We start from the raw sequence: 7,833 nt of genomic DNA on the forward strand, positions 1-7,833 counted from the left end.
GGTCTCTTCGGTATTTCTTGGGTCTTGAAATTGCAAGATCGTCTCAGGGTATTCTTCTATCACAACGGAATTATACATTGTAGCTCCTAGAAGATCATGGTTTGTTGGCTTGTAAACCGGCTCCTCTACCTCTTGATCCGGCTTTAAAGCTCCAATTTAATGTTGGTACCCTCCTTCCTGATGCAACATTGTATCGGAGACTCATTGGAAGACTGCTATACTTGACTATTTCTCGGCCCGACATAGCTTTTCCTGTCCATAAGCTCAGTCAGTTTGTTGCTCAACCTAGACAGCCTCATCTTGATGCTGCCATGTCCTTACTTAAGTATTTGAAAGCTTCTCTGGGCCAAGGTATTCTGCTACAACCTGTCCACACATTCCAATTAAAGGCGTATTCTGATGCTGATTGGGGATCTTGTCCTGATTCAAGGAAGTCTATAACCGGTTTCTGCATCTTCTTGGGTGATTCCATAATTAGTTGGAAGGCTAAGAAGCAGTCTACGGTATCCCGTTCTTCTGCTGAAGCTGAATACCGAGCTTTAGCTGCTACTACAAGTGAATTGCTATGGGTTGAACAACTTCTTCATGAGCTTTCGGTATCTCTTATTCATCCCTCTTTAATCTACTATGATAATGAGGCTTCTGTCCATATTGCTGAAAATCCAGTTTTTCATGAACGGACGAAGCACATTGAAATTGATTGCCATTTTGTCCGAGATCACATTGTTCGTGGCAATGTCAAACTTCTTCCCATTCGGTCTCACTTGCAGCTTGCTGATATCTTCACCAAGGCTTTGCCCAAAACTTTGTTTTTCTCCTTACTATCCAAGATGGGTATTCTTGATATAACCACACCATCTTGAGGGGGAGTATTAGAAATTAGTTTATATTTTGTTAAAAGTTTTGTTATACGGGTAGTTAAATGTTGTTGTAATTATGCTTATTTATAGGCCTTTTTTGGTTAATAAATGATACAGCAGATTTATTTACTCTGCTTTAATAGTAATGTCAAATTTGAGAAACAATCAAAATAGTTTTTCTTGTTTTTTTTTTCTATTTTATAAAAACAATTTAATAAAAGTCTCAAAATCTAGCCTTGCTTTGATGGTGGATATGGATAGGTATGCCGGTTTCAATATACCAAATGCCTGTTTTTTTTTTTCTATTTTATAAAAACAATTACTTTGTTTTTTCATTCCTTTTATATTCATTTTCTTCTATATTAATTTTGCTTTGTTTATTTAAATATTTTTTAAAATTTTGGATTTTATAATATTCATGTTTATGTATTATTTTAAATTTTAAATTTTACTTTAGTATATTGAAACCGGTTAAATTTTTATAATATACAATTTTTATTCACTAAAACATTCCTTTAGTTTTGTTTTTTTTTTTTTTATCACATACTCCATCAAATATTATTAAAAAATGTCTCTTTGCCCACTAAATACACAAAAATTATACCAATAGCAGTGTTTATGTATTATTTTAAACTTTAAATTTTATTTTTAATACGTTGAAATCGGTTAAAATTTTGTATTATATAAATTTTGTTCACTATGACATGCATTTAGCTTCACTTTAATATTTTTTTCTTATTACATACGCAATCAAATTTTATCAACTAATGCCTTCTTACCCACTCAACACACAAGAGTTTTACCAATAACATGTTGCATGGTTCGCAATTACAATAGGTTGCATGATCGTCAAAATAATCTATTAGATTACGTTAGCAATGAATTGATTATAAGTGAAGATAAGCATAATTTGCTAGACAATTTGCATATTATAATTGAGTTAGATGTGAGTCGAGATAATTTAAAATATTACTATTGTTTTTAGTCCAAATCTATACTTTATATAAATGGGACTATAGAGGAGAATCTTTAGTTCCCGCTTTTACCCTTACAATTTTAATAAATTATTATTTCATCCTTTATTGAATAGTTGCAAATTATACTAGGAGACACGAATGTCCAAATAGAGGTGATTGTACATCGAATTGATATATCCATTCATATATGGGTATGATTCAAATCGTAGATATGAAACATCACGATCTATTAGTAAGGATGTGCCTAAATTGTTCTTTATAAAGAGATTCACGTATAATTAATGTTCATTTGATTAATTATTATTTTTGTTTATTTTTTTTCCATAAACCATTTTTTTTATAGAGTCATTCATCAGATAAAGAACTATCTTACAATGTTATTTATTAATCAAAATTTTAATTTGCTATTTGAGACTACGATAAATAAACGAATCTTAGATCGTGGAGTATGATGTTTGTTTGTTCTATTGTTTTTGTTTTCTATTTAAATTAATCAAGATGGAATGTTTTGTTCTTCGATATTGCTATTTTTTTTTATTCATGACAAAGTCTGAAAAGAAAACTAAGATAGTATGCACAGTTGGTCTCTCGACAAATTCACATGAAATAATAGTGAAATTCGTATGGACAGGGATCAAGAATGCAGTGGACATTTTCAAATATGTCCATAGGCATCACTCTTACAATAAAATCATTGATTTTGTTAAGGAATATAATACACGAAAATATGCTTTTCTGCATTTTATATATTTATTGAATGTTGAATTATGCTTCCATGACAAAGAGATGTCCCTCAAATGTTGTTTATAATAAGATTCTTCTATAATGAATATCCTATTTAGTACATACTAACTCGCGACTCCATGTTATTGAAGGATCTCATATCAAAGAGTTCCATGAGCACGTTCGGATCGCTCCGATTTCACAGTGACCGAAATAAAAAAATATACATTCAACATACAGTTATGCAAACAAATCTTAATTAACGGCATGCTTTGAACAAGAAAATAACAAGGAAAAGAGTTCCATACCAGTTGAAGACGTTCTTCAAACTTCGGAACTCCAAGGCAGCGAAAATCTCCACGCGATCTACCAACACCCAGCAGCAGCGTCGATAACAGCAGCACGAACAACACACGAACACAAACGTCGCGGGGACGACACCACCACTAAAGAGTCTTGGGTATTCTCGAAGTGAGAACCCAAAGTGTGGTCTTTGATGAATTTTGTAGAGGAAGGAGGAAACACGATCGTGTAGGCGATAAGTAAATGGGAGGGAAGAAGACACTATCGCATAACAGACTGCTTATCGTTTAGGAGAAGCTGCACGGTCATATAGGATTTACTGAACAATCGTTTAGTAAAATCGGCACACTATACGATCATTTACAAAAGCTATCCGATCGTGTAGGAAATAACATGCGATCGTTTAGGCGCGAGGTAGATGATTATTTAGGCAGAGAGTGTTATCGTATAGGCTCTCGTTTTACGTAAGCGATCGTTTAGAATTCTCCAACGCGCACTTGCGAATTATCTTAGGCGATTAAACAAAAATGAAAACTATTTTCATTTTAACTCATCGGTTACAATAACCGATGTTGCCCCACTAACCCACGTCCAAACGTGAATTTTGGATTAATTATCATATAATTAACCAACTAATTAATTAATAAATATAATCATATTATATTTTTATCCTATAGTTTAATATCACATATCTACTATAGTATTCTCTCCTCTACTTGATATAAATCATATTTATATCTAATTTCCTCCAAAATAATGTATCTCATACATTTAGCCAATTATATCATATATAATTAACCAGTCCAATTATATCATATATAATTAACCAGTCCAATTATATCATATATAATCAAACTTTCTTTTGTCAATTTGAACATTTCAAATTAACCCAAACACTGGTTCTCGATTTTATCCAAGCTACCTAGGGGACCTAATGAACCTGTGGCTCGAAGCTCCAACGGTCCGTGAATAGCTAACTAAACTCTTTAGCCATGAGATCCACCATCCGTTAACTGTCAGGCATTCCACTAAAGACCAACAACTGAACTCTTCTTACCATAGATATATTTCTGTGTCCATCGGATATAACCAATCATGAGTACCATGACCCTTCACAGATGCTCGTAAGTACAACTGGGCCAAATTACCGTTTTGCCCCTATAGTTACATCTCACTCTTTAAGTACCACTGATTCCTCTAATGAACAATACAATATAGTCCAACTATGTGTGAACACTTCTAAGGCCAAGAGAAGGTGTGTGGCGCCACATCGCTCAAGCCCCGAAATCAGCCTTTAAGGGAGCTATCTATCTACTTACCCCTACCTCGGGGAAGGAGTGAATTTCATCTTGTGTAGCTGCGTTCCCAGCTCCCAAATCAGATGAATCCCCAAAATGGTAGGTTTGAATCAGCGACCTAGCCACTCGCACCCATACAAATCAAAGGACCGCCCTCAATGGCAGGAGTTCTCAACTCACTCAGGATTGAGGTCATGTTACCTATTGGTCATCCTAGTGAAATGAAGTCTTTGTCATGAACGGTGTTATATAACAAGACGTTAACACTGTGGTCAGGTCTTATACAAACTCTTGTATAGGACGTCTTCGCTCACATGTCCCCAACATGAATGATCAGGATCAGACCATATGTGACAAGTCACAACACTTGTGACCATTCCATAAAGTGGGTCGCATCTTAGCATTACCAGGATAAGGTTTCCCTCCTATATCCATATACTACAGACCATTTTGGTTATCACTCAAGACATGATCCAGTTGTATGTCACCACATACATGCTTGAGTCACATACATATAACTAGGGATTTTATGTTTATTGGTTTGTAGTAAAGCAAATAAAACAAGTAACTGAGCAAAAATACAAGATGTGAAGTAAATATCATATACTAACAACACAAGCGTTCGTACAAATTGCTTACAAACTACAAGACACGAGACTTTAGGGCATCAACCCAACAATCTCCCACTTGTTCTAAAGTGAAGTACGGTGTACAAAAAACTAGTACAAAATAATAAACTAGGGCATAAAAGCCCAGTATAAGAAAATCTCCCACTTGCCCTAGTCCAGCCGCGGGTGATCTTGTAGACCCATGCTCCGTAGGTGACCCTCAAACACTATAGCCGTGAGAGCCTTCGTAAACGGGTTAGTAACATTAAAATGGTCTAGGTTAGACTGATCCATCTCATCTCCTCAACCTCTTGAGGTATTTTAGGACTCCATGCCTGAATAGCAGTAGGCCCCTCCTGGAGTCCTGCTTCGAGTACTTGAGCAACATCTTGTCAATGTATGATGCTTGAGACAATGCTAGCATTTTGTTCTTACGATCCCGAAAGATCTGTATACCTAAAACAAATTGAGCCTCTCCCAAATCTTTCATTTGGAATTGGGTCGCTAGCCAGTTCTTAACTGTAGACAGTAGACCTACATCATTCCCAATGAGTAGGATATCGTCTACGTACAACACTAAGAAGACTACTAAAGCGTTGATGATCTTCTTGTAAACACAAGGTTCATCAACGTCGCCATCCTGGTCAACATTCTCCATCGCCTTCTTATAAGACAACGGATCCTCAACGTCTCCATTTGCTACCATAGCAACCAGAAGAAACTGGTGTTTTCACGACTGTTGGTATTCCCATTTTTTTCATTCTAGTTATTGACTTGGCCAAATCATTGATGCAAATAATATCCAAATACCAAATTTTCCGAAATGTTCGGGAGGCATATGAGCGATGGACAAGGGCGAATGAGAAGGCCCGAGCCTATATCTTGGCAAGTCTTTCTGACATCTTGGCCAAGAAGCATGAACCTATGGTCTCAGCTCGTGAGATCATGGAGTCCCTACGAGGGATGTTTGGACAACCGTCTGAACAGCTTATGCATGAGGCTCTTAAGTACATATTCAACTCCAAAATGTAAGAAGGCACCTCTGTTCGTGAACATGTGCTAAACATGATGGCCCACTTCAATGTAGCGGAGTTGAATGGGTCTACCATCGATGAGGGCAGCCAGGTTAGCATAATCCTACATTCTTTGCCGGGGAGCTTCCTGTACTTTGTTAGCAATGTGATTCTTAACAAAGTTAAATATAACCTTACAACTCTCCTCAACGAGTTGCAGACATACCAATCTTTACTGAAAAGTAAGGAGAGGCAGAAGGGTGAGGCAAATGTTACTTCATCCTCAAGGACGTTCCATAGAGGTTCGACCGCAGGAACAAACACCTTCTACTTCTAACTCTATAAAGGGGAAGAAGAAGAAGGGTGGTAAGGGAAAAGGGAAGGCACCTGCTAACCCACCGCCTATCGCCCCGAGGAGGCGTCCACCAGTTGATAAGGGAAAGTGTTTCCATTGCAACCAAGATGGACATTGGAAGAGGAACTATCCTCAGTATCTGAAGGAGAAGAAATAGCCAAGGCTAAGGCTAAGGCGGATAAAGGTAAATGTGATTTACTTGTGCTTGAAACTTGTTTAGTGGAGAATGATGATCTTGCCTGAATAATTGATTCAAGCGCCACTAACCATATTTGTTCTTCTTTTCAAGGGATTAGATCTTGGTGACAGCTGGAGGCTGGTGAGATGACGATGTGAGTAGGCACCGGGCACGTCGTCTCAGCTGTGGTAGTGGGAGGACTCAAGTTAGTTTTACAGGATAGGTTTCTAATTTTAAATGATGTATATATTGTTCCTGAACTAAAAAGGAACCTTATTTCTGTAAAGTATTTATTGCAATGTAAATACTATTTCTTTCAATTTGAGTAAAGCGTTTATTCATAAAGATGGTGTCTTTATTTGCACAGCAAATCTGGAATCAAATTTATATGTGTTAAGGTCATTAGCCATTAATTCCCTCCATAATACTGAAATGTTCAAAACTGTTGTAACTCAATCAAAACGTCAATGAATTTCTCCAAAAGAAAATGCCCAACTTTGGCATCTATGTTTAGGGCACATGAATCTCAATAGGATTGAGAGATTGATGAAGAATGGACTTCTAAGTGAGTTAGAATAAAATTCTTTACCCGTGTGTGAATCTTGCCTTGAGGGTAAGATGAATAAACAACCTTTTACTGGAAAAGGTTCTAGAGCCAAGGAGCCTGTTGAGTTAGTATATTCTGACCTTTGTGGTCCTATGAATGTGCGAGCCCGAGGTGGCTATGAGTATTTTATCATTTTTACTAATGATTACAGATTACTCCAAGTATGGGTATGTTTATCTTATGCAACAAAAGTCTGAATTCTTTGAAAAGTTCAAAGAGTTCAAGGCCGAAGTTGAAAACGCATTAGATAGACGGAGTAAAACACTTCGATTGGATCAGGGTGGAGAGTTTTTGGATTCCGCATTCCAGGACTATTTGATAAAACATGGAATCGTTTTCAACTCTCAGCACCAAGTACACCTCAACAGAAATGGTGTAGCGGAGAAAAGAAATAGGACCTTGTTAGACATGGTTCGCTCGATGATGAGTTAGGCTTCCTTACCGGACTCGTTTTGGGGTTTCGCAGTGGAGACTGCGGTGTACATACTCAACTGTGTTCCCTCCAAGAGTGTTGCAAGAACACCTCTGGAGTTGTGGAACGGGCGTAAAGCTAGTTTACGTCATTTCTGCATTTAGGATTTTCCTGCACATGTGCTTGAGGCTAATCCCAAGAAGTTGGAACCACGGTGGAGGTTATGCCTCTTTGTAGGCTACCTCAAAGGTACACGAAGGGGTTATTTTTATGATCCAACCAAAAATAGGGTGTTTGTTTCAAAAAACGCTACTTTCCTTGAGGAGGATCATATATGGGAGCATAGTCCACCAAGTAAAGTCGTGTTGCATGAGCTTTCCAATGAAAGTACTGAAACTTCAACAAGAGTTGTTGAAGAGCCTACTACATCAACAAAAGTTGTTGATGGGAGTTCATCCAGTAGGTCGGTTCCACCTCAAGAGTTGAGGGAACCTCGACG

This window comes from Benincasa hispida, chromosome 3 (assembly GCF_009727055.1).
Source record: "Benincasa hispida cultivar B227 chromosome 3, ASM972705v1, whole genome shotgun sequence".
Classification (NCBI taxonomy): Eukaryota; Viridiplantae; Streptophyta; class Magnoliopsida; order Cucurbitales; family Cucurbitaceae; genus Benincasa; species Benincasa hispida.